Raw genomic sequence first — 10,519 nt, forward strand, 5'->3', positions numbered from 1 at the left:
AGTTTAAGCTAAATTATTTTTAAATTTAGAAAGGGGTCATTCTTTTTGGAACGGACCAAAAAAAAAAAACAGGTTCACATAAATTAGAACGAAGGGAGTAGATTTATATTAACAACTTGTCAATTTGCCCGCGCGATCTTGAAAAAACAAAATTATGAATGAAAATTTATTGTTAAAAATTTTATAATTAAAAATTAATCTTTACTCTTTGATCAATTTTATATTCTCTATAATCTTCAACCATAGAATCATCAATTGTGATGTAATAACATTTCCAAGGTTGATTGCTTATTTTCAGGATATTCAAGACTCGCTTTCTCTATTTTTATACACATGGAAGCGTACATTTTGTTCCTTTGTAAGAACTTCATCGGGCTAATTTTGAAGGTTTAAATTGCAGGATCTTTTTTCATTGGTGCTAATAAAATTGGATAATTAATTTAGGTAATATACTTAAATCAACATCAACTATTAACATTGGTACCTTGTTGTGCTATTTGTCATATTTAGATGATATCTTACGTCATGCCATAAAATGAAACCATCGCTAATGAACAATTCAATTTTGAAAACAAAAGATCAAAAACAGATATTATATAACACAAAATTAAAAAATTCAACACAACAAATAGTTCTTCTATGAGTTAAAGTAAAAATTCTATGATATAATTTCAAGAGTAATAAATGAATAAAAATTCAACACAAGGTTTAGTATCGTATTTCTATAATATCTTTGCACTATCTTTCATTTTTATTTTTTTTTATCTACTTTTGTATTTGGAGTATTTTTGGATTTCCAAAATAAGGTACTAAAGGAAAGAGAGAAAATATATCTTTTAGAACACTTGATGAAAATTGAGAAAATGTCATTGTTACAATATTTTAATCAATGTTCAACTCAACGTTTAGTTTTCTTTATATTTTTGTAGTTTTATATATTTATGATTGTGATATATTTTTAATTGAAAAAAATATAAAATTCGATACCAAACAACCAAGGCAAACGCACATAAACATGTCATTTCTGAAAAAATAAAAGACAAAGGAGTAGAAGGAAAATGAGAAGAAGCAAAAAGAGAAGAGGAAGAGGAGAAGTCATTAACCATTTCATTTTTTAAATTTTTAATTAGGCCTATTCATTTTAGGGAAATCTAAAACAACAAAAATGATAGTTATATTATAAAGAAAGAACAAAAATAAAATTATGTAGACCCTATCTGATTATTATATTTTCAGATATTGAGGAGAAATATCCTTTTACTTGACCCAATAACATGTACCTCTTCTATTCAAATTGTAGATTGAAAATAAGAATTTAATTATGTAATACATTTGTAAATCCAAATGTTATTTTTTTTTCTAATACATTTGTAATAAAAATTTACATATTTAACTACGTAATAATTTAAGTGGTAACTAAAATGGTCTTCTCATCCATATACACGAACACAGACACTTTGAGCACAACTTTATCAGAAGAAAGCGAGAGAATATAATAGATGTTTATAGATTTTCAATTACTTTTTGGTACTGCATTCTCTGAAAATATCCCCTGCAATAACATCCTTAAAATCCTCAAATCAGACATGCAGATAAGTTCTGATGTTCTAAACGTCAATACCACACAAGAGGGGGGTGATTTGTGTGGTACCCAATTTTCGCTCTAGAAGAACCTGGTTCTTCTAGGTATACTAACTACTGCTGTTTGCGGAATAATAAATACAGAAAATAAAGAACACAAAGATTTTTACGTGGAAAACACCTGGCTAAAAAGGTGAAAAAACCACGACCTACTACTCAGTAGGATTTTCCCGAACACTTCACTAAATCACTGAGCCAAAACAGCATTTACAAAACTCTTTATAAACCTAAGGATTAACTCTAATCCCATTGTAGCAACCAGCCTCTAACTGCTGCGACAACTTCAAGTTAACTCTAACTTGAATACTCAAAATACCTATTACAATTGCTTCTAGATAAAGCTGAAAGGTACAATATGAAACACCAACTACAATTGAACTAGAAATAAAGAAAGACACATAAAACTCTTTATGGAGCTGGTTCTTCAATCTGGTTCATGTAGCTTCAGGTTTGCACACTTGAATCACACACGAACTGCTTGCAAAAAGCCTTGCTATTTTGCTCCCAATTCACGTTTAACTTCTGCGTTTTTGTGCAACACCTTTAATGTGAGAACATCCTGCAATTTATAGAGTTAGTAGATGAAGAAATAACTAGAGTTCCGGTGCAACTCTTCCTTGGTGGAAGAGTTCTAGTTGATTTCAACTTCTAACTCCTTCCCTATCTTGGATAGTGTTCTCTTTGATTAAGGACTCATTCTCCTTATCAATTATGCAACCTTTTCGATCAGGAGATATTAAATACACCAAGTTAAGCTTATTTCCTTCACGTGCATCCCACATGCTTGAATCTGCCCATTTTTGTGAACCTGAGGGATGGACCACTGGATGGACCTGGTTCATGTCTGAGTTCCTTTGTCAGTCTTCAAAACTAACCTTTACTTGGGCCAACACTCAAGAGCCTCCTTTTCCTGCAACCTAGTAGTAGGTCGCTAGGAGAGGGCTCAGAAGTGGCTGCTGGTCTCTTTTTGGCAATGAAAGCATCTAGAGCCACATTTTCCTGATCTTCTTCATCACTAGACTGCATGGCAGGAGCTAAAATTTCCAAAGGCTCAACATCAAAGTGAGGAGAAGGAACATGGTCGAAACTGACATGGGAAGAAGATCCTTGACCTGTTTCCTCAGGAGAGGGGTCAGGTCCTTCAAGAAGGGTCCCAGTAGTTTCTTCTAGTGCAGGATTTTCAAAAAGCACCACAGTTCCCTCTCCCACTAATGACAAAGTCTCTTCCCCCTGAGACTCAGACATGGTAGGGTGACTCCATATACTATTCCATCAGCAGATGTAGTCAGTATGTTTGCTATGGCCTCTTTTTCTTGAGATTCCAAGGATGCAACAAACTTCAAAACAGGAGTACTTAAAGATTGATCAATACCCACCTCTGAGAGCTTTTCTACCTGTGGAGTCTCACTTTGTTCTCCATCTTTGTTTTGCTCTGTGAGAATCTCAAGCGACAGAGACAGAAAGCTATCGAGTTTGGGGGTTTCTGAGTTCTCAACACCTAGAGGGAGAGAAAGGTCCGAGGGAGTAATAGGAGAAATAAAAGGTGAAAGGGAAGCAGGTGTAGGAGTATCATCTGCAGTGGTGGTGGAAAAGGAAATGGTGACGGAGGAGTCAAGGGTTTCTCGACTATGGTAGGGATTATCGATTGATCTTAAGCCATGGTGGATAGGAAGTTTGAAAGTTCTGTAGAAGGACTGAGGAGAAAGAAGGAGAGAGATGAGATCGTTCAAAGTGATGAGAGGGTTTTAATGGAAGAAGAGACAATTATGAGGGAGGGAGAGAGAGAGAGAAATCGGTTCTGAAACGGCGGTAGTTGTGTGGGGAGATGCAACAAAGGAAGTGAAGGGATTTGAATGAAAAGACGTGACATAAAGGGTCTGAAAAGGTTGATGACACAGCAGTCAATTTTTGTTTCCTTTTAAGATATGTATGAAAAAGTACAAGACTACTAACATATGGTATAAGAACCTGGTTCTTAACCTGTCCTTCAAAAATTCTCAATCCTCTTTTACCTCTCATGTAATGCTCCTACAGCTTCTATAATCATCATGCGCGTCTACCTACAACGGTATTGAAGTGAGTTAGACTTGGGTGGAAAACACTTTAGCGACTTTTACCTGGATGTGACTTTCATAGCCATATAGAAGGAATCATGTTCTCAATTAGGCTTTATTAGCCCCAGCTACAGCCTATTTCTCCCAAAATGTTCTCCGCTTAGTTCTTTGGTGAAGATATCTGCAATTTGGTCTTCTGTACTACAGAACTTCATGCAGATAAGACCCTTCTCCATATTGTCTTTGAGAAAATGATGTCTCACATCAATATGCTTGGTTCTTTTATGTTGAACCGAGTTTTTGGCCATGTTGAGTGCACTGGTGTTGTCATATAGAAGAGGCACACAGTCAGTGTACACACCAAAATCTTCCAATTGTTGTTTGATCCAAAGGAGCTGAGCACAGCAGGAAGTTGCAGCAACATATTCTGCTTCAGCTGTTGAAAGAGCAACTGAATTCTGCTTCCTTGTGCCCCATGAGATGAGGCATGATCCTAGAAAGTGAGTCATTCCAGAAGTACTTTTCCTGTCCAGAAGATAACCTGCATAGTCAGCATCAACATACCCAATAAAATTAAAAGTGTCACCTGAAGGGTAGTATATGACCAGGTCCTGTGTTCCCTTAAGATATCTCAAAATTCTCTTGGCAGCCTTTAGATGAGATTCCTTGGGGTTTGACTGAAACCTTGCACATAGCCCCACACTAAAGACAATATCAGGTCTGCTGGCAGTGAGGTAGAGAAGAGACCCAATAATGCCTCTATACATGGTTTGATTTACAGGTGAGCCACATTCATCCATTTCCAATCGAATAACAGTGGCAATTGGAGTGTCTATCACTTTTGATGCTTCCATATCAAATCTCTTCAGAAGCTCCTTGATGTATTTTTGCTGACTGATGTATGTATCCTTTGTGGATTGCTTTACTTGTAGACCCAAGAAGAAATTTAACTCGCCGATCATGCTCATCTCAAACTCACTTCCCATGAGTCTTGCAGATTCTTCACATAGTGAGTCAGCTGTTGTCCCAAAAATGATATCATCAACATATACCCAAACGATGAACAGGTTCCTCACTCGTTTCTTCAGGAACAAGGTGTTGTCAGCTTTTCCTCTTGTAAAACCATTTTCTAAGCGAAACTTTGACATTCTTTCATACCAAGCTCGAGGAGCTTGCTTTAACCCATACAATGCCTTGTCCAATTTGAACACATATTCAGGGTGTTCATGACATTCAAAGCCTGGAGGTTGCTTTACATAAACTTCTTCCTTAAGGAGTCTATTTAGAAATGCACTTTTGACATCCATTTGGAACAGAGTGAATTCCATATGTGATGCAAAGGCAATGAGGATTCTGATAGCTTCATTGCGAGAAACTGGAGCAAAAGTCTCATCATAATCAATTCCTTCCTCCTGATTGTAGCCTTGAACCACTAGACTTGCCTTGTTCGTTGTAGTGTTTCCATGTTCATCAAGCTTATTCCTGAATACCCACCTGGTTCCTATGATGGTTCGATCTGAGGTTCTAGGTACCAGGTGTCATACGTTGTTCCTTTTGAACTGATGTAGCTCATCTTGCATGGCTGTGATCCAGTCTGCATCTTTTAAGGCTTCCTTAATGTTTTTGGGTTCTATTTGGGAAATAAAGGCTAAAAAAGCAAGTGAATTTCTGTCTTTTGATCTGGTTTGTACTCCTGAATCCAGAGGGGTGATTATGTTATCAAGAGGATGAGAGCTTTTGTGTTTCCAGTTGGGCACTTGAGCCTCATTTGTAGAGGAGCTGGGTAAGTCTGACTGATTCCCTTGCATTCTTCTCTCAGCTACCTGTGAAGTACTTTGAACTGCATCAACCATTCTTTCTCCAGCTTCAGTAGTTGTAATTATGGTACCTGGTTCCTCTCCGGCTGATGAGGAAGGGACTGCATTGTCTTTGCCTGGCTCCTTCACTTGACTCATCATGTCTGCCTTTCCATTTGCCATATCAATGACTTCACCTGGAACTAGCAGATGCTCTCCCTCAGAATTACCTTTGTTGCTTTTCTCACAGGAAAGGTAGGACTCGTCAAAGATTACATGTACACTCTCCTCTACGCACTGAGTCCGCTTATTGTAGACCTTGTAAGCTTTACTTTGAGAAGAATGTATCCCAGGAAGATTCATTCATCACTCTTGGCATTGAATTTTCCAAGCTGATCCTTTCCATTGTTGAGAACAACATTTGCACCCAAATGTTCTTAAATGAGTTAGCTTGGGATTCCTTCCATTCAGCAACTCCTAGGGAGTTTCGTTCAAGGGAGACCTGATCATGCACCTGTTCACCAAGTAGCAGGTAGTGTTGACAGCTTTAGCCCAGAAGTTCTTAGCAATCCCACTATCGATCAACATTGTCCTTGCCATTTCTTCAAGGGTTCTGTCTTCCTTTCCACAACTCCATTTTGCTGTAGAGTTCTGGGGGCTGAGAAGTTATGGGTAATGCCATTCTCATTGCAGAAATCATCAAACTTGGCATTGTCAAATTTTGTTCCATGATCTTATCTAATGCATGCTACTTTTGATTCCANACCTTCCTTCCCATTTCCAAAGGAGACATTACCTCCTTTGAGGTCCTTAAGTGAAAGGAACTGGTTCTTGCTTCCCTGTCATATGCTTTGAACAGCCACTATCCATGTATTATATTTGGCTGCTCCCCTTCACTTGGACCCGCGAAAGGAAATCAGGGGTTAGTCTTAGGAACCCAAACTAGTTTGGGTCCCTTTCTATAGGCAAAAGGGTGAATCAAGTTCTTTTTAGCCCAACCTGGCAGCCTATTTTTCCCTTGAACAAATTCTTTATTCTTTTGACTAGCCTTTTCTTTTGCAATACATTCACTTTTACAGTGACCAGTTTTACCACAGTGTGTGCAAATTTTGTTCTCAGAAAGTGTGAGGTACTTGCTTTTGGGATCCCACTTAGGTGCAGGGGTCCCGTAGCCAAGTCCTCTATTATTGCTACTATGGTGTTCATGTAGCCATGAAAGTGCATCGGAGGACCTATTCCATTTACAGGTTCTATCTAGCTCGTGCTTAACCTTGTTTAGATCCTCCTTAAGGACTCTTATCTGCTCATCTCTTTTGTACAACTCATCTTTCATTTTTCCTACATTTTCTTCTAAAGTGAGTTGTGTGTGATCAGATTTCTTTTTACCAGTTCCTAATTTCAATTTTAGATTTTCAGATTTAAGCTCTAGGACTGTGGTGTTAAGTTCATGAACCTGGTTCTTCAACTCAGCATTTTTACTATCACTTTCACTAGCCCTAAGTTCCAGGTTTTTGCACTTAGCTTTCAGAATCACACATTCCTTAGACAGTTGTTCCTTTTCATTGTTTATAACCTCAAATTCATCAATTAAATCTAGAAGTAATTCAGATAGACTTTCTTTAGACAAAAACTTAATCTTGTCTTTGAGATGAATTATACTTACCTCAGATTCCTCATCGGATTCTCCAATTGCCATAAGTGCTTGTTCATGTCCATCTTCATCTTCTGAGTCATTATCTGAGCTTTCACCCCAAGCAGCAACCATAGCCTTTGTGGATCCTTTGTTCTTCTTGGGATGAACCTGTTCCTTCTTCTTGTTCCTTCGTTCAGCTCTTTCCTTCTTCCATTCAATTTCCCATTGAGGGCAATTTTTGATGTGGTGATCAGTCTTCCCACACTTGTAACACCCCTCATTGGTTTGTTTTTCAAGAACCCTTAGTTTGTTGTAGCTTCCACTTCTTGAAGGACCATTTCCTCTCATTAGGTACTTCTTGAAATCCTTTGTGATCATGGTCATTTCATCCTCCTCTAGATCAGCACCTTCAGTGATTCTGAATGCCATGCTCCTTTCCTTCTTGGGTGTATCCATCTTCATGGTTTGCCTTCTAAGTTCATAGGCAGTGAGATTTCCAATTAGCTCATCCAACTTAAGAGTGGCAATGTTCTTTGATTCCTGAATAGCTGTGATTTTGCTTTCCCAAGAGATTGGCAGTACCCTTGTCAAAATCTTTTCAACTTTGTCTTCTTTAAGAATAACCCTTCCTTCATGGTGAAATTCTCATATTGAGAATATAGTAGTGTCCCTCTTGATCTCTTTACTTGAGGAGTTCCTTCATGAGCGACTTGTAAAGTGTCCCATATTTCCTTTGCAGTAGTACAACTTTGAATTCTACTGTACTCGTCTGGACCAAGTCCACACACAAGCCATTTCTCGGCCTTAGCATTCTTTTCCCATTTCTTCAAATCTTCAGCAGTACAGTCAGCTCTTGTCTTTGGCACATCCACTCCTTTAGCATTTTTCTTTGTAGTAGCCAAGGGACCATCAGTGACTATGTCCCAGAGTTCATAGTCTTCTCCTATGATGTGGTCTCTCATCCTGTTCTTCCACCAAGAATAGTACTGACCATTGAAAAGTGGAGGCCTAACAGTGGATTGCCCTTCCCAGTTCCCAGGTGGTGCACTCATGTTGATCTTTTCCTAAGGTGTTAGCCTCTTCAAGGATAACCTGCTCTGATACCAATTGATGTTCTAAACGTCAATACCACACAAGAGGGGGGGTGATTTGTGTGGTACCCAATTTTCGCTCTAGAAGAACCTGGTTCTTCTAGTTATACTAACTACTGCTGTTTGCGGAATAATAAATACAGAAAATAAAGAACATAGAGATTTTTACGTGAAAAACACCTGGCTCAAAAGGTGAAAAAACCACGACCTACTACTCAGTAGGATTTTCCCCAACACTTCACTAAATCGCTGAGCCAAAACAGCATTTACAAAACTCTTTGTAAACCTAAGGATTAACTCTAATCCCATTGTAGCAACCAGCCTCTAACTGCTGCGACAACTTCAAGTTAACTCTAACTTGAATACTCAAAATACCTATTACAATTGCTTCTAGATAAAGCTGAAAGGTACAACATGAAACACCTACTACAATTGAACTAGAAATAAAGAAAGACACATAAAACTCTTTATGGAGCTGGTTCTTCAATCTGGTTCATGTAGCTTCAGGTTTGCACACTTGAATCACACACGAACTGCTTGCAAAAAGCCTTGCTATTTTGCTCCCAATTCACGTTTAACTTCTGCGTTTTTGTGCAACACCTTTAATGTGAGAACATCCTGCAATTTATAGAGTTAGTAGATGAAGAAATAACTAGAATTCTGATGCAACTCTTCCTCGGTGGAAGAGTTTTAGTTGATTTCAACTTCTAACTCCTTCCCTATCTTGGATAGTGTTCTCTTTGATTAAGGACTCCTTCTCCTTATCAATTATGCAACCTTTTCGATCAGGAGATATTAAATACACCAAGTTAAGCTTATCTCCTTCACGTGCATCCCACATTCTTGAATCTGTCCGTTTTGTGAACCTGAGGGATGGACCACTGGATGGACCTGGTTCATGTCTGAGTTCCTTTGTCAGTTTTTAAAACTAACCTTTACTCGGGCCAACAAGCTTGTCACGAAAAAATTTAGTTTCTTTAATACAAAAAATTTAATAGTTTTTTCTATTAAAGGATACACCCCTCCACAGTATGTCCAAGTATTGCTCTCAAAAGAAACATTCTCAAAATGAGCCAAATATAAGCTTTCAGGATAGTAAAAAAAATATAATACTAAAGTAAGAATTACTTGGACCAGTTAAGAAGGTGCATTGGCTATCGAGGTTGCTTGGAAACCCAAAGACTTAAACATTGTGACTCTCCTTTTTCCAGAGTGCTGGTGGTATTTTTTCCTTTGTAGATACTTTTTGACGACGATACTCTGCACTATACAATAAGAAGCCACAAGTTTTTATCGATTGATTATTATAAGTTCCATCTCTAATTGCAAGATAAATAAACAATAATTGGAAAGATCAAACAACCAAATAATTGATAGATAAAGGCAAAAAAAGAAAATTAAAGATAAACACTTTTCCTGGTCTAAAAGAGGTGGCAAGGTTATGGTTGAGATAGTGTCCCTGGAAAATTGGAACACCATAAAAGCTCTTCCCAAACGTTCCAATTTTTCCCCTTTCGTATTTAAAAAGAGTCAGCAAAACTGACTACTTCAAATTATACAAGAAAAAAGAATTTAAAATTGGACGAAATGATACTTAAACATGTCAATTTATATATCAATTCGGAAATGCATAAGACCATTTTTGGCATAAGGAGACACCTGAATATAATCCCTCAAAAGAGTATCACAAAAAGATAAGGCGTCCAACCATTTGACAGACCAAAATTTATGCCATGCTTTCTTAAATGCACAACTGGTATATTTAAAATCTTTGTAACATCATAAAGATATACTTACCGAGCAAAAACTATTTTTTCTTCCAACTTCAAACCAAAAGCACCTTCTTCTTACTACAAATTCCTTCCTAGGATGAAGAAAATTATCTTAATGCTCATCTTAAGTACCATAAATTTTCAGATTTGTCATCAAGCAAAAGTTTCCTTCAGGAAAAATTTTCTACGACTAATTATGCAAGGTTTATCATTTTCAATCAAGTTACTCGAGTTAATTTTATCCATGATCATTGAACTTTTGTGTTTGTTACCCAAAAGTCACATTCCTTTTTTTTGTTACATAAAAATCATTCAACTTTGTGTTCATTACACAAAAATCACTTTTCTTTCTTTTGTTACACAAAAATCATTTTACTTTGCTCTAGTTATCACAAAAGTAACATTTGTACTTGAAAAGTCTATTATGCCCTTGGTATTATATAAACCTTCATATTTATGTAATACCTTCTATATTATATACTATATAATACATTTTTAACTATGTATTTTATTTATAAATTAAAATAACTTA

This window comes from Nicotiana attenuata, unplaced genomic scaffold (genome assembly GCF_001879085.1).
Source record: "Nicotiana attenuata strain UT unplaced genomic scaffold, NIATTr2, whole genome shotgun sequence".
NCBI classification, from domain to species: Eukaryota; Viridiplantae; Streptophyta; class Magnoliopsida; order Solanales; family Solanaceae; genus Nicotiana; species Nicotiana attenuata.